This window comes from Pongo abelii, chromosome 19 (genome assembly GCF_028885655.2).
Source record: "Pongo abelii isolate AG06213 chromosome 19, NHGRI_mPonAbe1-v2.0_pri, whole genome shotgun sequence".
NCBI lineage: Eukaryota > Metazoa > Chordata > Mammalia > Primates > Hominidae > Pongo > Pongo abelii.
Window position 1 is genome coordinate 23,832,355 of NC_072004.2, and position 20,764 is coordinate 23,853,118.

Consider the following 20,764-nt stretch of genomic DNA (forward strand, 5'->3'; position numbering starts at 1 on the left):
TGCGGATTCATGATCCACAGAAAGATAAAGAACACCGCATATTCTCACTCATAGGTGGGAATTGAACAATGAGAACACATGGACACAGGAAGGGGAACATCACACTTCGGGGACTGTTGTGGGGTGGGGGGAGGGGGGAGGGATAGCATTGGGAGATATACCTAATGCTAGATGACGAGTTAGTGGGTGCAGCGCACCAGCATGGCACATGTATACATATGTAACTTACCTGCACATTGCGCACATGTACCATAAAAGCTAAAGTATAATAAAAAAAAAAAAAAAAAAAGAACACCGAGCCCTGCAGACCAAGCGGAGCCACACAGACAGGACAACAAAAGGTTGGGAGACTCAAAAAAAAGAAGCGCTGCAGTGCATTAGCCACATTCCTTTAAGTCGACTACACTTACAGGCACACACACACACACACACAAAGCCACACACACATGCAGACTTCCAACACTCGTAACACTCCCACAGAACACACAGACCGGCAGCTTCTGAGGCTGCATGTTTATGAAGGAAGCCCCACCTAAGAGAGCAACCCTGAGGAACACAGGTGGGCTGTATCTAAAAATCACAGTGGGGCAAGTTTCAAAAAGACTCACCCCTACAATGACTAGGCAGGCCTGAGGCATCCTGCAGATCCTTTTGGATCCTTAGGGATTTCACGGTTTATTCCTGGGGCTCTGCTTGACGTTTCTTCAGGCTGGCTCACGTCTGCCCTCTCCTAGGATCATGGGACTATCCCGTAGATCCCACAGAGAAGACAGGGGAGAGTCCACCGCCTAGGCACCTCCACAAAGGTCTCTGTCTCCGCCAAGCCGCAGGGATTTGTCGCTAGGTGACGGTGGCATTCATTGTGACGCTAGCCAGAATTTACAGCTCAGGCCTGGTGCCCTGAGACTAGCGCATGCGCATTAGCGAGGCAGTCTCGGGCGCCCAGATGTCAGAGCTGTCAGCCTGCTTAAGCGGAGGAAAATGGTACAGGCAGAGCTGGCCTGGTATCAGGAAAAAGGCTGCCTATGATAACCCACTGCAGGACCGTACAAGTCTCGGCCGTAGGGCCCCCTCGGGCCGTCTCCGTGGTCGAGTCCCATGGAAGAAGGAGGCATTTGGAGAGTGTGAGTTGGTCTCTGGAAACTGCTCTTCTGACTCCCTTCCCGGAAGAGGCTGCGTTCAGGAACTGGGTCCCATGGGGATTGGAATATAGTCTAGTGAGCTGTTGAGGGGTCTTTGGGTGATGAACTCATACCTGAGACCCCAGAGGCAGGTGTCAGCGAAAAATGGCCGGGCCTTTGACCTCATTGCCTCCCTTCATCCTGGGCCTCGCAGGGGCTCCCTGGGAAAGGCAGGAACTATGGCAAAGGCAAGTCCAAGGTATAGCAGTGTTCTCACACCTTGAACTGGCCTCTCACGGATGCAGAGGAGGTTGAGACATTGTCTCAGAGGCCGTCTGTGGCGATTGCAAGCAGTGAAAGGGTGTCCAGCAGTGCTGTTGAGGGGCACTGTTGACCCCCCATTAAAACAAGGGAAAATCAAGATTCGAATGAGAGAACGAGCTGACCTGTGCTGGAGTCCAAGCAACGTTCAAGGATTCCTGTCAGAGGACCCAAAAGTCTCCTGCAAAGTGGAAACAACCTCAGGCACCACAACGAGATCATAATACACAACCTGGAGCACAGCCTGCCTACCCGAAGTCCCTTTTGCTCCCTGAAATCCCCGGCAGCCAATAGAACTGTGGCGAGAGGCAGTCCCACCCAGCAACAGCCCAATGAAAGAGCCTCTCCGCTATGAGAAAGGACGTGCAGACGAAATGAAACAGAGCCTAGATTACCAGGCAAAAGCCAGCCACGGCTGCCTGCTTTTCATCCTATAGGAATCATGCAGCCCTCCAATAGGAGAAGGAGAACAAGAGTTTCCTTTTTGGGGGATATGGTGAAAATGCTTTGTGATGTGTGGATTGATTATATAGAGTTAAACCTTTGTTTTGATTCAGAAGGTTGGATACACTCTTTTGAAATGTCCCCTCATTTGGAATGTCCCCTCATAGATTTGTACAATCTTTTGAAATGTCCCCTCATTTGAAATGTCCCCTCATAATTTTGTACTATCTATGAGGGAACATTTCAAAATTTTTTGAGGCATATAGTGAAAAACTGAATATCCTGGGATAAAAACTACAAAGAAGCTATGTATGAAAATGCTTTCTGATGTCTGATCTCATCTCACAGAGTTAAACCTTTCCTGAGATTCAGCAGGTCAGAAACACTTTCTTTCTAGAATCTATGAGGGGACATTTTTGAGCAAATTGAGGCCTATAGTAAAAAACTGATTATCTTGTGATAAAAACTAGAAACAAGCCTTCAGTGAAATGATTTGCGATTTCTGGATTCATCTTATGAAGCTAAATCTTTGTTTTGATTCAGCAGTTTTTAAGACTTTTTTTGTAGAATTTGTGAAGGGATATTTGGCCGCCCTTTGATACCCATTGAGAAAAACAGAATATCCCCTGATAAAAACTTCATTCAAGCTATCTGTCAAAAGGCTTTAGAATGTGTGCATTTATCTCACAGAGTTAACCTTTGTCTTGATTCAGCAGGTTGGAAGCACGTTTTTTGCAGAACCTAAGAAGAGACATTTCAAAGCACATTGAGGCCTATAGTGAAAAACCGAAAATCCCGTGATAAAAACTACAAACAAACTATCTGTGAAAATGCTTTGTGACGTGTGAAATTATGTTACACATTTAAAGATTTGTTTTAATTCAGTAGTTTGGAAACACTCTTTTTGTAGGATCTACGAGGGGACATTTCAGAGCCCATGCAGTCCTATAGTGAAATAACGAATATCCCATGGTAAAAACTAGAAACAAGCTGTCTGTGGAAATGCTTTAGGATTTGTGGGCTCATCTCAAAGAGTTAAACCTTTGTTTTGATTCAGCAGGTTGGAAACACTCCTTTTGTAGAATCTACGAATAAACTTTGTGGAACCCATTGAGGCATATAGTGAAAAACAAAATATTCTGCAATGAAAACTAAAGGCTTGCTATCTGTGAATATGCTTTGTGATGTTTGGATTCATCTTACAAAGGTAAAACTTCCTTTTGATTGAATAAGTTAAAAACACTCATTTTGTAGAATCTGCAAAGGAAAGTTTCAGAGCCCATTGAAGCCTATACTAAAAAACCAAATATTTCACGATATAAAGTAGAAACAAGCAATCAGTGAAACCACTTTCCTGTGTGTGAATTCATCTCACAGAGTTAAACTTTTTTTTTTTTTTAGTAGGTTGGAAAAACTCTTTCTGTAGAATCTGCAAAGGGACATTTTAAAGCCCATTGAGGCGTATAGTGAAAAACTGTATATCCTGTGATAGAAAGTAGAAACAAGCTATCAGTGAAAATGTTTTGCAATGTGTGGATCTGTCTCACAGAGTTAAACCTTTGTTTTGTTTCAACAGGTTGCAAACACTTTAATTGTGGAAACTATGAAGAGCCTTTTCGTAGCTCATTAAGGCCTATAGTGAAAAATTGATTATCCCACCATAAAAACTAGAAACCCTATTTGTAAAAATGCTTTGCAATGTGTGGATTCATCTCACAGAGTTAAACTTTTGTTTTCACTCAGCAGGTTGGAAACTCGTTTTTGGTAGAATTTCAGAAAAGTTATTTGGAAGCCCATTGAGGCCTATAGTGAAAAACTGAATATTTGCAATAAAAAACTAAAAGGAAGCTTTTTGTGAAAATGCTTTGCAATCTGTGGTTTCATCTCACAGTGTTAAACCTTTCTTCTGATTCAGCAGATTGTTAACACTTTTTTTTGTAGAATCTAGGAAAACACGTTTCGGAGCCCATTGAGGCCTATAGTGAAAAACAGAATGTCTCATGATAAAAACTAGAAGCAAGTGATCTGTGAGAACACTTTGTGATATTTGGATTTATCTGATAGAGTTAAACCTTTGCTGTGATTCTGCAAGTTGGATACACTCTTTGTACAGTCTACGAAGGTACATAGACCCCTTGAGAAGTATAGTGAAAAAACAAACATTCATCAACAAAAACTAAAAAGAAACTATGTCTGAAAATGCTTTGCAATGTGTGATTTCATCTCACAGAGCTAAACCTCTCTTTTATTCAGCAGATTGTGAACACTTGTTTTATAGAATATACAAAGGGACATTTCACACCCATTGATGCCTATAGTAATAAACCAAATATTTTTTGATAGAAACAATAAAAAATCTATCTCTGAATATGCTTTGCCATGTGTGGATTCATCTCGCAGAGTTAAACCTTTGTTATTATTCAGCAGGTTGGAAACAATTTTTTTTGGAGAATCTAAGAAGGGACATTTTGGAGGTCATTGAGACCTGTAGTGAAAAACCGAATATCCCGTGGTAAAAACTAGAAACAAGCCACCTGTGAAAATGTTTTACATTGTGTGGATTCATCTTGCAGACTTAAACCTTTTTTCTGATTCAGCAGATTGAAAAATTTCCTTTTGTAGATTCAAGAAAGAAACATTTCAGAGCCCATTGACAAACCAAACATCACACAATAAAAACTAAAAACAAACTATCTGTGAAAATACCTTGAGGTGTGTGGATTTATCTCACAGAATTAAACCTTTGTTTTGATTCAGCTCTTTGGATACACTCTTTTTGTACAATCTATGAAAAGAGTTTTAGAAGCCTGTTGAAGCCTACAGAGAAAAGCTGAATGGCCCACTACAACAATAACAAATAACTATGTCTGAAAATTATTTGCCATGTGTGATTCCATCTCACAGAGTTACACCTTTTTGTGATTCAGCACGTTGATGAACAACCCATTATCCCATAATGAAAACTAGAAACAGGCTCTAAGTAAAAATTTTTGGCAATGTGTGTATTCATCTCATAGATTGAATCCTTTGTCTTGATTCAGCAGATTGGAAAATATCTTTTTGTAAAATCTATGAAGGGATGTTTTGAAGCCCATTGAGGCCCATAGTGAAACACTGATTATCCTGCAATAAAAAGTAGAAACAATCTATCTTTGAAAATGCTTTGCAATATGTGGATTCATCTCACAGAGTTAAACCTTTGTATTTATTCAACAGGTTAAAAAATACTTTTTAAAATAGAATATACAAAGGACATTTCATACCCATTGATGCCTATAGTAAAAAACTGAATATTTTGCAATAAAAATAATAAAAATTCTATCTCTGAAAATGCTTTACAATGTGTGGATTCATCTCACAGAGTTAAATCTTTGTTTTAATTAAGCAGGTTGGAAACAATCTCTTTGTAGAATCTAAGAAAAGACATTTTGGAGCCCATTAGGGCCAATAGTGAAAAACCAAATATCCCACAATTAAAAACCAGAAAAAACCTACCTGTGAAAATGCTTTGTGATGTTTGGATTCATCTGATAGAGTTAAACCTTTGTATTTATTCAGCACATTGGAAACAGTCTTTTTGTACCATCTCCGTGGGACATTTCAGAGGCCATTGAGGCCTACAGTGAAAAACCGAATATCCCACTAAAGAAACTAGAAACAACCTATCAGTAAAAATTCTTTGCCATGTGTATATTTATCTCACAGAGTTAATCCTTTGTCTTGATTCAGCAGGTTGGAAACACTCTTCTTGTAGAATCTGCAAGGGTACATTTTGGAGCCAATTTTGGTCTATAGTGAAAAACCAAATATCCCGCAATAAAAACTAGAAACAAGCTATCTTTGAAATTGCTTTGCGATGTGTCAATACTTCTCACAGAGTTAAACATTTGTTTTGATTTAGCAGGTTGGAAACACTCTTTTTATAGAATCTATGAAGGGACATGTCAGAGTCCATTAAGGCCAAGAGTCAAACACTGAATATCCCACGATAAAAACCAGAAAGAAACTGTGAAAATGCTTTGTGATGTGTGAATTCATCTCAAAAAGATAAACCTTTGTTTTGATTCAGCAGGACGGAATCACTCTTTTTTTCCCTTTGTCTACAGAGGTACATTTCAGAACCCATTGAGGCCTACAGTGAAAAACTGAATATCCCACAATAAAAACTAGAAACAAGCTATCTGTAAAAATGCTTTGCCATGCAGGGATTCATCTCTCAGAGTTAAACATTTGTTTTGATTGAGCAGAATAAAAAGACTGTTTTTCTAGTATCTACAAAAGGACATTTCGGAGCCCGTGGACGAGTATAGCAAAAAATCAAATATCCCGCAACGTAAAATAGAGAAAAGCTATCTGTGAAAACGCTTTGAAATGTGTGCATTCATTTTACAGAGTTAAACCTTTGTTTTGATCCAGCAGTTTGGAAACTCTTTTTGTAGAATCTATGAAGTGATATTTCGGAGCCCATGGAGAAGTACATGGAAAAAGTAAATATCCTTTGATGAAAAGGAGAAAGAAGCTATTTGTGAAAATGGTTTGGGATGTGTGGATCCATCTCACAGAGTTAAACCCTTGTTTTGATTCAGCAGGCTGGAAACACTCTTTTTGTAGATTCTATGAAAGGATATTCCAAAGCTAATTGAGACCTATAGTGAAAAGTTGACTATCCCACGATGAAAACTAGAAACAAGCTATCTGTCAAAAGGTCTTGTGATGTGTGGAATAATCTATTATAGTTAAATCTTTGTTTTTATTCAGCAGGTTGGAAACATTCTTTTTGTAGAATATACCAAGAAACATCTTGGAGCCCATGGATGAGTATATTGAAACATTGAATATCTTGCAATAAAAACTACAAAGAAGCTATCTGTAAAAATGCTTTTTATTGTGTGGATTCATCTTACAGAGTTAAACACTCATTTTGATTCAGCAGGTTGGAAACACTCTTTTTGTAGAATGTGCTAAGGGCCATATCAGAGCCCATTGAGGCCTACAGTGAAAGACCGAATGCCCTGCCATGAAAACTAGAAACAAGCTATCTATGAAAATGCTTTGCATTGTGTGGATTCATCTCACAGAGTTAAACCTGTTTTTCAGTCAGCAGGTTAAAAAAACTCTTTTTGTATAATATATGAAAAATACTTAAAAATGTATTGAAGCCTGTATTGAAAAACAAAATATGTGGAGATAAAAACTAGAAATAAGCTGTCAAAATGCTTTGCAATGTATAGATTCATATCACAGAATTAAAACTTTGTTTTGATTAAGCAAGTTGTCAACAGTCTGTTTGTAGAATCTACAGGACATTTTGGTACACATTGAGGCCTATAGTAAAAGCTGAATATCCCATATCAAAAATGAGAAACAACTTATCTGTGAAAATCCTTTGTGATGTGTGGATTCAACTCATAGAGGTAAAACTTTGTTTTGATTTAGCCTATAGGAAACACTCTTTCTGTAGAATCTATAAAGGGACATTTCAGAGCCCATAGAGAAATAAATGGAAAAAGTGAATATTCTTTGATAAAAAGTAGGAACAAGCTATCTATGAAAATGCTTTGGGATTTGTGAATCCATCTCAAAGAGTTAAATGTTTGTTTTGATTCAGCAGACTGGAAACACTCTACTTGTAGATTCTATGAAAAGACATTACAAAGCTTATTTAGGCCTATGGTGAAAAGCTGAATATCCCCTGCTGAAACTAGAAACAGGCTATCAATCAAAAGATATTGTGATGTGTGGAATCATCTCTCAGAGTTAAACAGTTGCTTTTATTCAGCAGGCTGGAAACACTTTTTGCAGAATATACGAAGGGACATTTCAGAACCTATAAATGAGTATACTGAAACACTGAATATAATATCCTGCAATAAAAACTAAAAACAAGCTACCTCTGAAAATGCTTTGCATTGTATGGATTCATCTCACAGAGTTAAATATTTATTTTGATTCAGCAGGTTGGAAACACTCTTTTTGTAGAATCAACTAAAGGCCATTTTGGAGCCCATTTGGGCCTACAGTGAAAGAACAAATATCCTGCAATAAAAACTAGAAACAAGCTATCTGTGAAAATGCTTTGTGATGTGTGGATTCATCTCACAGAGTTAAACCTTTGTTTTAATTCAGTAGGTTAAAAAAAAATCTCTTTTTGTAGAATCTACAAAGAAACATTTCAAAGCCCATTGAAGCTTGCAGTGAAAAACAAAATATGTGGAGATAAAAACTGGAAACAAGCTATCCATCAAAATACTTTGTGATGTGTGGATTCATATTACAGAATTAAAACTTTGTTTTGATTAAGCAGATTGTAAACAGTCTGTTTGCAGAATCTACGACAAGACATTTTGGTGCACATTGAGGCCTATAGTAAAAATTGAATATCTGCGTTAAAAATGAGAAACAAGCTATCTGTGATAATGCTTTGAAATGTGTGGATTCAACTCACAGAGGTAAACCTTTGTTTTGATTTAGCATTTAGGAAACGCTCTTTTTGTAGAATCTATGAAGGGACATTTCGGAGCCCATGGAGAAGTAAATAGAAAAATTGAATATCCTTTCATAAATAGTAGAAACAAGCTATCTATGAAAATGCTTTGAGATGTGTGGATCCATCTCACAGAGTTAAATATTTGTTTTGATTCAGAAGGCTGGAAATGCTATTTTTGTAGATTATACTAAAGGACATTACAAAGTTCATTGAGGCCTATAGTGAAAAGCTAAATATCCCGCAATGAAAACTAGAAACAGGCTATCTGTAAAAAGGTCCTGTGATGTGTGGAATCATCTCTCAGAGTTAAACCTTTGTTTTTATTCAGCAGATTGGAAACACTCTTTTTGTAGAATATACAATGGGACATTTTGGAGCCCATAAACAAGTACATTGAAACACCAATATCCTGCAATAAAAATTAAAGACAAGCTACTTCTGAAAATGTTTTGCATTGTGTGGATTAATCTCACAGAGTTAAACATTCCTTTTCATTCAGCAGATTGGAAATACTCTCTTTGTAGAATCTACTAAAGGCCATTTTGAAGCCCATTTAGGCCTACAGTGAAAGACCAAATATCCCATGATAAAGACTAGAAACAAGCTATCTGTGAAAATGTTTTGTGATGTGTGGATTCATCTCACAAAGTTAAACCTTCATTTTAATCCAGCAGTTTGGAAAACTCTTTTTGTAGAATCTATGAAGAAACATTTTAAAGCACATTGAAGCCAATAGTGAAAAAAAAACGTGGAAATAAAAACTAGAAACAAGCTATCTGTGAAAATGCTTTAGAATGTGTTAATTCATATCACAGAGTTAAACCTTTGTTTTGATTAAGCAGGTTGGGAACAGTCTGTTTGTAGAACCTACGAGAAGATATTTTGCTGCACATTAAGGCCTACAGTGAAAAACCAAATATTTCACAATAAAAATGAGAAACAAGCTATCTGTGGAAATGCTTTCCAATGTGTGGATTCATCTCATGGAGTAAAACCTTTGTTTTGATTCAGCACATGGAAAGCACTCCTTTTGTACAATCTACAAGGGGACATTTGGGAACCTATTGGGGTCTATAGTGGAAAACCAAATATCCCCATGATAAAAGCTAGAAACAAGCTATTTGTAAAAATGCTTTGCAATGTGTGGATACATCTCACAGATTTAAAGCTCTGTTTTGTCAGCAGATTGGAAACACTCTTTTTGTAGAATCTACAAAATGAAATTTGGGAATCCACAAAGGCCAATAGTGAAAAACCGAATATCTGGTGACAAAAACTAGAAAAAAGCTATCTGTGAAAATGCTTTGCAATGTGTCAATTCATGTCGCAGAGTTAAACCTTTATCTTGATTCAGCAGGTTGGAAACACTTTTTCTGTAGAACCTAAGAAGGCACATTCAGAGAACATTGAGCCCTACAGTTAAAAACTTTATATCTCAAGATAAAAACTAGAAACAAGCTATATATGAGAATGCTTTGTGATGTGTGGATTCAACTCACAGAGTTAAGCCTTTGTTTTGATTCAGCCGGTTGGAAATATTTTTTGTAGAATCTATGAAGGGACATTTCAGATCCCATGAAGAAGCATATGAAAAAAACCAACATCCTGTGATAAAAACTAGAAACAAGGTATTTGTGAAAATTCTTTGAGATCTGTGGATTCACCTCACAGAGCTAAACCCTTGTTTTGATTCAGCAGGCAAAAATCTCTCTTTTTGTAGTCCTGAATGGACATTTTGGAGCCCAGTGTGGCCTGTAGTGGAAAACTGAATACCCACGATAAAAACCAGAACCAAGCTATCTATGAAAATTCTTTATGATGTGTCATTTCATGTCACAAAGTTAAAACTTTGTTTTGATTAATCATGTTGAAAGCACTTGTTTTTGTAGAATCTATGAGGGGATATTTGAGAGCCTATTGAGGTCTGCAGTGAAAAACCAAACCAAATATCCAGTGATAAATACTAGAAACATACTATACATGAAAACGCTTTGTGATGTGTGGACTCATCTCACAAAATTAAACCTTTGCTTTGAGGAAGCAGGTTTGAAGCACTCTTCTTGTAGAAACCATGAAGGTACATTTTAAAGCCCATTGAGGCCTATAGTCAAAAACTGATTATCCTGCAATAAAAACTTGAAACAAGCTGTCAGCGAAAATGCTTTGTGATGTGTGGATTTCTCTCTCAGAGTTATATATTTGTTTTGATTCAGCCAGTTGGAAACACTATTTTCATAGAATCTATGAAGGGATATTTCAGAGCCCTTTGAGGCCTGTATTAAAAAACCAAATATCCCACAATTAAACCTAGAAACAACCTATCTGTAAAAGTGTCTTGCAAAGTTTGGAATGATCTCTCAGAATTAAACCTTTGGTTTGATTCTGCAGGCTGGAAACACTCTTTTTGTAGAATCTACATAGGGATTTTTCAGATCTCAATGGGACCTCAAATGAAAAACAGAGTATCCTATGAAAAAACTAAAAATAATCCTTCTGTGAAAATGCTTTATGATGTGTGCACACATCTCACAGGGTTAAACCTTTGTTTTTATACAGCAAATTGGATACTTTTTTAAGAATCTACAAAGGAACACTTAGGGGCCTATTGAGGCCTCTAGTGGAAAACCAAATATCTCGTGATAAAAACTAGAAACAAGCCATCTGTGAAAATGTTTGTGATGCGCAGATATTTCTCCCAGAGTTAAGCCTATATTTATATACAGCAGGTGGAAAACATTCTTTATGCAGAATCTAAAAGAAGACATTTCTGAGCTCTCTGTGGCCTATAGTAAAAAACAAAATATCCCCCTATAAAAACTAGAACAATCTGTGAAAGTGCTTTATGATGTGTAGATCTATCTCATACAGTTAAAACCTTGTTTTGATTCAGCAGGTTGGAAATACTTTTTTGTAGAACCTACAAAGGGAAATTTTGGATCCCATTGGGCCTATAGTGAATAATCAAATATTGCACGATAAAAACTAGAAAAAAAACTATCAGTGAAAATGTTTTGTGATGTGTGGATTTACCTCACAGAGTTAAACCTCTGTTTGTATTCAGCAGGTTGAAAACCCTCATTTTGTGGAATCTACAAAGGGACATTTCGGAGACCTTTGAGGCCTATAGTGAAAAACCGAATATCTCATGATAAAAACAAGAAATAATCTATGTCTGAAAATGGTTTGCAATGTGTAGGTTCATCATACAGAGTTAAAACTTTATTTTTATATGGCATTTTGGAAACACTGTTTTAGTAGAATCTAAGAGGGAACAATTCTGAGCTAGTGAGGCCTATGGTAAAAAAACGAATATCTCGTGATAAAAACTTGAAACAAGCTATCTGTGAAATTGATTTGTGATGTGTGGATTCAACTCAAAGAGTTGAACTATTGCTTTGATTCAGCAGATTAGAAAAATTCTTTTTGTAGAATCTTTGAGGGGCACTTCTGAGCCCACTGAGGCTTACACTTAAAAACTGAATATTCCATGATAAAAACTAGAAAAAATGATATTTGTGAAAATGCTTTGCAATAGGTGGATTCACCTCACAACATTAAAACTTTTTTTTTATTCAGCAGGTTGGAAACTCTTTTTTTGTGCAATCTATGAAGAGACATTTTAAAGCTGATTGAGCTTACAGTGAAAAACCAAATATCCAGTGATAAATCTATATGAAGCTGTCCTGAAAATGCTTTGCAATGTGTGATTTAATCTCACAGAGTTAAATCTTTCTTTTGATTCAGCGGTTGGAAACATTCTTTGTGTAGAATATTCAATAAAACATTTCAGAGCAATTTGAGGCCTACAGTGATAAACTGAATATCCAGCAATAAAAGCTAAAAACAAACTATGTTTTAAAAATGCTTTGCAAATGTAGATTCATCTTACAAAGTTAAATTTTCTTTTGCTTCATTAGCTTGGAAGCTTGGTGTTTGTAGAATCTATGAGGGGACAATTCAAAGACAATATTGACCTGTAGAGAAAAACCAATATCCTGCAATAAAAACTAGAAACAAGCCTCTGTGAAAATGCTTTGAGATGTGTGGATTCATCTCAAAAATTTAAACGTTGTTTTGATTCAGCAGGTCAAATCTGTACAATCTATAGAGGGATGTTTCAAAGCCCATTGAGCCTTAGTGAAAAACTAAACATCCTGTGATAAAAACTAGAAACAAGCTATCTGTGAATATGCTTGGTGATGTGTGAGTTTATCCCACAGAAGTATACCTTTGTTTTCATACTGCAGGTATGAAAAACTCTTTTACTTGAATCTAAAAGAATAAATTTCTGAGGCCTTTGAGTCTTGTAGTGTAAAACCAAATATTCCATCATAAAAACTAGAAATAAGCTATCTGTGAAGATGCTTTGCAATGTGTGAATTCATCTCTCAGTGTTAAACCTTAGTTTTGTTTCAGCAGGTTGGAAACACTTTATTTGTAGACTCTACGAAGGGACATTTTGGAACCCATTGAGACCTATAGTGAAACACTGAATATTTTGCAATGAAAACTGAAAACATGTTATCTATGAAAACGCTTTGCATGTGCAGATTCTACTCAGACAGGTAAACCTTTCTTTATATATAGTAGGTTGGAAACACTGTTTTCGTAAATTGTAAGAGAGGGTAATTTAGAGTCCATTGAGGCCTATAGTGAAAAATGCAATATTCCGTGAGAAAAACTAAAAAAAGTTTATCTGTGAAAATGCTTTGTAATGTGTGGATTCATCTTACTGATTTAACCATTGTTTGTATTCAGGAAGTTGATAATAGTCTCTTAGTAAAATCTAAGAAGGAACATTTTGAAGCCCATTGATGCTTATATTGAAAAACCAGTTAATACACGATAAAAACCAGAAACAAGCTATTTGTGAAAAATGCTCTGTGATGTGTGGATTCATCTCAAAGAGTTAAAATTTTGTTGAGGCCAATCCTGAAAAACCAAATATTTTGTGGTATAAACTATAATAAAACTATCTCTGAAAATGCTTTCTGATGTGTGACTTCATCTCACAGAGTTTAACTTTTCTTGATTCAGCAGGTTGGAAACACTTTTTTTTGTAGAATCTATGAAAGGGCATTTCAGAGCCTATTGAGTCATACAATAAAAAAGTGAATATCCCTTGATAAAAACTTAAAAAAGCTGTCTGTGAAAATGCTTTGCAAGGTGTGAGTTGATCTCAAGGCTTATATTGAAAAACCAATATCTGGTGATAAAAATTAGAAATAAGCTATCTGTGAATTAGCTTTGCAATGTGTGGATTTATCTCACAGAGTTAAACCTATGTTTATATACAGAGGTTGGAAACACTCTTTTAGTAGAATCAGAAAAAAGTCATTTCTGAGCCCTTTGAGGCCTGTAAAGAAAAATCAAATATTTCCCAATAAAAACTGAAAAAAACTATCTGTAAAAACACTTTGCCATGTGTGGATTCATCTCACAGATTTAAAGCCTTGTTTTGATTCAGCAGGTGGTAAATGCTTTTTTTGTAGAATCCACCAAGGGACATTTCAGAGCCCATGAAGGCCTACAGTAAAATACCAATAAAAACTAGAAACAAGCTGTGTGGTAAAATGCTTCATGATGTGTGGAATCATCTCACATAATTAAACCTTTGTTTCTATTAAACAGGTTGGAAACACTCTTTTAGTAGAATCTATGAAGGATCATTTTGGAGCCCATTGAGGCCTATAGTAAAAACTGGATATCCCATGATAAAAACTAGAAACAAGCTGTCTGTGAAAATGCTTTGTGATGTGCAAATTCATCTCATAGAGTTAAACCTTACTTTTAATTCAGAAGGTTGGAAACACTTTTTTTTGTAGAATCTAAGAGACATTTCAAAGCCCATTGAGTCCTATGGTAAATAACCAAATATTCCCTGATAAAAACTAGAATCAAGCTATCTGTGAAAATGCTTTGCAATGTGTGGATTTTTCTTACTGAGTTAAGCCCTCGTTCTGATTCCATAGTCTGGAAACACTAATTTTGTAGACTGTATGAGAGGACATTTTGGAGCCCCTTGAGGCCAATTCTGAAAAACTGAATATATCTTGATAAAAACTATAAAGAAGCTATCTCTGAAAATGCTTTATGATGTGTGATTTCAACTCACAGAGTTAAATTTTTCTTCTGATTCGGCAGTTTGTAAACGCTTTTCTTGTAGAATCTATGAGGTGATATTTCAGAGCCCAGTGAGTGTGACAATAAATAAATGAATATCCCTTGACAAAAACTACAAACAAGCTATCTGTGAAAACACACTGAGATGTGTGAATTCATCTCACAGAGTTTAAACTTTGTTTTGATTCAAAAGGTTGGAAACACTTTTTTTGTAAAATCAACCAAAAAATATTTCTGAGCCTGTTGAGGCCTATAGTGAAAAACCAATATGCCATGATAAAGTCTAGAAACAAGCTGCCTGTGAATTATCTTTGAAATGTTTGGACTCATTCCACAGAGGTAAACCCTTTTTTGTTTTTGATTCAGCAGGTTGTAAACTGCTGTATAATCTATGAGGAGACATTCTGGAGCCCATTAGGTCCTATAGTGAAAAACCAAATATCTTTTGATAAAAACTAGAAACAAACTAACTGTGAAAATGTTTGTGATATGTGGCTTTATCTCAGAGTTAAACCTATGTTTATATACAGCAGGTTGGCAACACTCTGTTAGTAGAATCTAAAAGAAGAAATTTCTGAGTCCTTTGAGGCCTATCATGTAAAAGCAAATACCCCCAATAAAAACTGAAAAAACATTATCTGTGAAAATGCTTTAAGATTTGTGGATTCATCTCACAAAATTAAACCTCTGTTTTGATTCAGAAGGTTGGAAACACTGTTTTTGTAGCATCTACAGAAGTAAATTTCGGAGCTCATAGTGGCCTATACTAAAAAAAACAGATATCCTGTGATAAAAACTAGAAACAAGCTGTGTGTGAAAATGTTTTGTAATGTGTGGATTCATGTCACAGAGTTAAATTATTCTTTTCATTTAGCAGGTTGGAAACACTGTTTTTGTAGCATCTATGAAGGGACATTTCAGAGCTTATTGAGGCCTATAGTGAAAAACCGAACATGCCATGATAAAATCTAGAACAAGATCTCTGTAAAAATGTTCTGCAATATGTGATTTCATCTCACAGATTTTAATTTTTGTTTTGACTCAGCAGGTTGGAAACACTCTTTTTGTAGAATCTATGAAGGTACATTTCTCAGTCAGCTGAGGACTATAGTGAAAGGCTGAATATACTGTGATAAAAACCAGAAAGAAGTTATCTGTGAAAATTCTTTGCAATTTGTGGATTTATCTCATGATGTTAAACTTTTCTTTTGATTCAGCAGTTTGGAAACTCTCCTTTTTTACAATCGACTAGGAGATATTTCAAAGCCCATTGAGGCTTGTCATGAAAAACCTAATATCCTGCTATAAAAACAATAAAGAAATTATCTCTGAAAATGCTTTGCAATGCGTAATTTTACCTCACAGAGTTAAACCTTTCTTTTGATTCAGCAGGTTAAAAACACTCTTTGGCCGGGCACGGTGGCTCATGCCTGTTATCCAAGCACTTTGGGAGGCCGAGGCAGGTGGATCACGAGGTCAAGAGATCAAGACCATCCTGGCCAACATGGCGAAATCCTGTCTCTACTAAATATACAAAAAATTAGCCAGGCATGGTGGCAGGCACCTGTAGTCCCAGCTACTCAGGAGGCTGAGGCAGGAGAATGGCATGAACCCGGGAGGTGGAGCTTGTGGAATATATGATAGGACATTTCAGAGCAAACTGAGGCATATAGTGATAAACCAAATATACTGTGATAAAAACTAGAAACAAGGTATCTGTAAAAATGCTTTGTGATGTGTAGATTCATCCTACACAGTTAAAACTTTGTTTTACATCAGCACTTTGAAAACACCCTGCCTGTACATTCTACAAGGGGACAATTTGGAGCCCATTTTGGCATGTAGTGAAAAATCAATATCCCACAATAAAAACTATAAACATCTATCTGTGAAAATGTTTGTGATGTGTGGATTTATCTCAAAGAGTTAAAACTTTGTTTTGATTCAGCAGGTTGGAAACACTTTTTTTTTGGTAGGATCTAAGCAGGTACATTTTGGAGATATTTGAGGCCTATAGTGAAAACGGAATATCTCACAATAAAAACTAGAAGCAATGTATCTGCGAAAATGCTTTGTGATGTGTGGATTCATCTCACAGAGTTAAACCTTTCTTCTGATTCAGCAGGTTGGAAATACTGCTTTTATAGAATCTATGAAACAATATTTCAGAGTCCATTGAGGTCTACAGCAAAAAATCCAATGTCTCACAATGAAGACTAGAAAAAAGCTATCTATGAAAATGATTTGCGACGTGTGGATTCATCTCACAGAGTTAAGCTTTGGTTTTGATTCAGTAGTTTTGAAACACTTTTTTTGTAAAATCTATGAAGGAACATTTTGGAGCCCATTGAGGCTTATAGAGAAAAATGGAATATCCCGTGATAAAAACTCAAAGCAAGCTATCTGTGAAAATGTTTTGCCATGAGTAAATTCGTCTCACAGAGTTAAACCTTTGTTTTGATTCAGTAAGTTGGGAATGCTCTTTTATACAATCTATGAGGGGATATTTTGAAGCCCATTGAGGCATACAGTAAAAAACCAAATGTCCCATAATAAAAAACTATAAAAAGCTATGTCTGAAAATTCTCTGTAATGTGTGATTTTATCTCAACTTTGAAAATGCTTTCTGTTGTGTGGGTTTCTTTCACAGAGTTATACCCTTGCTTTGAATCAGCAGGTTGGAAACACTATATTTTCAGAATCCATGAAGCAACATTTCAGAGCCCATGGAGGACTATATTGAGAAACCAAATATCCTGCAATGAAAACTAGAAATAAGCTATCTGTGAAAATGCTTTGTGATATGTGGATTCATCTCATAAAGTTAAACTTTGGTTTTGATTCAACAGGCTAGGAACACTGTTTTTTTGTAGAATCTACAAAGGGACATTTTGGAGCCCATCGAGGCCTATGGTGAAAAACTGAATATTCCCTATAAAAAATAGAATGAAGCTATCTGTGAAAATGCTTTCTAATATGTGGATCTCAGAATTAAAACTTTATTTTGATTCAGCAGTTTAAAAACACCCTTTTTGAAGCATCAACAAAGGGATATTTCAGAGCCCATGTGCATGTATATTGATAAACCAAATATCCTATGACAGAAACTAACAACTATTTATTTGTGAAAATGCTTTGCAATGTGTGGATTTATCTCAGAGAGTTAAACCTTTATTTTCACTAAGAAGGTTGGGGCAGTTATTTTGTAGAATACACAAAAAACACATTTTGGAGCCTATTGAGGCCTACAGTAAAAAATTGAATATTTCACAACAAAAACTAAAAACAATCTGTTTGTGAACCTGATTGGCAATGTGTGGATTCATCTCATGGAGTTAAACCTTTGTTTTGATTCAGCAGGTTGGAAATGCTTTTTTTTTGTGGAATCTATGAAGGGTCATTTTGGAGCCCATTGAGGCCTATAATAAAAAACCGAATATTTCATGATTTAAGCTAGAAACAAGCTATCCGTGAAAATATTTGTTGATGTGTGGATTAATTTTACAAAGTTAAATCTTTGTTTTTATTCAGCAGGTTAGAAATGCTCTTTTTGTAGAATCTGTGAAGGGACATTTCAGTGCCCATTGAGGCCTACAGAGGCCTACAGTAGAAAACAAAATATCCCACAATAAAAAATAGAAACAAGCTCTATGTGAAAATGCTTTGTAATGTGTTCATTCATTTTACAGAGTTAAACCTTTGCTTTCATTCAGCAGGTTGAAAAAACTCTTTTCTAGAATCTACAAACCAACATTTCTAAGCCGATTCAGGCCTACGGTGTAAGGGCGAATATCTCGTGATTAAAACTAGAAACAAGCTATCTGTGAAAATAATTTGTGCTGTTTGCATTCATTTTACAGAGGTAAACCTTTATTTTGATTCTGTAGGTAGGAAAAACTCTTTTTGTAGGATCTACAAAGGGACATTTCAGAGCCCATTTAGGTCTGCAGTGAAAAATCCAACATCCCATGATAAAAACTAGAAACAAGCTATCTGTGAACATGCTTTGCGATGTGTGAGTTCATCTCACAGAGTTAAAACTTTGTTTTGATTTAGTAGGTAGAAAAAACTGTTCTTTTTTATTATTATACTTTAAGTTTTAGGGTACATGTGCACAATGTGCAGGTTAGTTACATATGTATAGATAGACGCAATAAAAATGATAAAGGGGATATCACCACCAATCCTACAGAAATACAAATTACCATCAGAGAATACTACAAACACTTCTACACAAATAAACTAGAAAATCTGGAAGAAATGGATAAATTCCTCGACACATTCACCCTCCCAAGACTAAACCAGGAAGAAGTTGAATCTCTGAATAGACCAATAACAGGTTCTGAAATTGTGGCAATAATCAATAGCTTACCAACAAAAAGAGTCCAGGACCAGATGGATTCACAGCCGAATTCTACCAGAGGTACAAGGAGAAATGGGTACCATTCCTTCTGAAACTATTCTAATCAATAGAAAAAGAGGGAATCCTCCCTAACTTATTTTATGAGGCCAGCATCATCGTGACACCAAAGCCGGGCAGAGAAACAACAAAAAAAGAGAATTTTAGACCAATATCCTTGATGAACATTGATGCAAAAATCCTCAATAAAATACCAGCAAACCGAATCCAGCAGCACATCAAAAAGCTTATCCACCATGATCAAGTGGGCTTCATCCCTGGGATACAAGGCTGGTTCAATATACACAAATCAATAAATGTAATCCAGCATATACACAGAACCAAAGACAAAAACCACATGATTATCTCAATAGATGCAGAAAAGGCCTTTGACAAAATTCAACAACGCTTCATGCTAAAAACTCTCAATAAATTAGGTATTGATGGGACATATCTCAAAATAATAAGAGCTATCTATGACATACCCACAGCCAATATCATACTGAATGGGCAAAAACTGGAAGCATTCCCTTTGAAAACTGGCACAAGACAAGGATGCCCTCTATCACCACTCCTATTCAACATAGTGTTGGAAGTTCTGGCCAGGGCAATTAGGCAGGAGAAGTAAATAATGGGTATTCAATTAGGAAAAGAGGAAGTCAAATTGTCCCTGTTTGCAGATGACATGATTGTGTATCTAGAAAACCCCATTGTCTCAGCCCAAAATCTCCTTAAGCTGATAAGCAACTTCAGCAAAGTCTCAGGATACAAAATCAATGTACAAATATCACAGGCATTCTTATACACCAATAACAGACAAACAGAGAGCCAAATCATGAGTGAACTCCCATTCACAATTGCTTCAAAGAGAATACAATACCTAGGAATCCAACTTACAAGGGATGTGAAGGACCTCTTCAAGGAGAACTACAAACCACTGCTCAATGAAATAAAAGAGGATACAAACAAATGGAAGAATGTTCCATGCTCATGGGTAGGAAGAATCAATATCATGCAAATGGCCATGCTGCCCAAGGTAATTTATAGATTCAATGTCATCCCCATCAAACTACCAAAGACTTTCTTCACAGAATTGGGAAAAACTACTTTAAAGTTCATACGGAACCACAAAAGAGCCCACATCACCAAGTCAATCCTAAGCCAGAAGAACAAAGCTGGAAGCATCACGCTACCTGACTTCAAACTATACTACAAGGCTACAGTAATCAAAACAGCATGGTACTGGTACCAAAACAGAGATAGAGATCAATGGAACAGAACAGAGCCCTCAGAAATAATGCCGCATATCTACAACTATCTGATCTTTGACAAACCTGAGAAAAACAAGCAATGGGGAAAGGACTCCCTATTTAATAAATGGTTCTGGGAAAACTGGCTAGCCATATGTAGAAAGCTGAAACTGGATCACTTCCTCACACCTTATACAAAAACTAATTCAAGATGGATTAAAGACTTAAACATTAGACCTAAAACCATAAAACCCTTAGAAGAAAACCTAGGCATTACCATTCAGGACATAGGCATGGGCAAGGACTTCATGTCTAAAACACCAAAAGCAATGGCAACAAAAGCCAAAATTCACAAATGGGATCTCATTAAACTAAAGAGCTTCTGCACAGCAAAAGAAACTACCATCAGAGTGAACAGGCAACCTATAAAATGGGAGAAATTTTTCGCAACCCCCTCGTCTGACAAAGGGCTAATATCCAGAATCTACAATGAACTCAAACAAATTTACAAGAAAAAAACAAACAACCCCATCAAAAAGTGGGCAAAGGACGTGAACAGACACTTTTCAAAAGAAGACATTTATGCAGCCAAAAAACACATGAAAAAATGCTCACCATC

The 20,764-nt window shown here is 36.3% G+C and overlaps 1 protein-coding gene and 1 long non-coding RNA gene across 5 annotated transcripts in view; one reads left to right on the plus strand and one right to left on the minus strand.

Moving 5' to 3' along the window:
• LOC129051253 (tensin-3-like) overlaps nucleotides 1–20,764 on the minus strand; it is a 635,743-nt gene that overhangs the window by 227,625 nt on the left and 387,354 nt on the right. The window lies entirely within an intron of this gene.
• LOC129051311 (uncharacterized) lies at nucleotides 946–4,180 on the plus strand. 3 transcript variants are annotated; one of them, XR_010138118.1, is made up of 4 exons: nucleotides 946–1,124; nucleotides 2,600–2,858; nucleotides 2,947–3,093; nucleotides 3,463–4,180. It is a non-coding gene; the product is annotated as an uncharacterized LOC129051311 (long non-coding RNA). The 3 variants fall into 3 exon arrangements; XR_010138119.1 differs by having other exon boundaries at nucleotides 977–1,124; nucleotides 2,603–2,858; XR_008515475.2 differs by lacking the exon at nucleotides 946–1,124 and having other exon boundaries at nucleotides 2,546–2,858.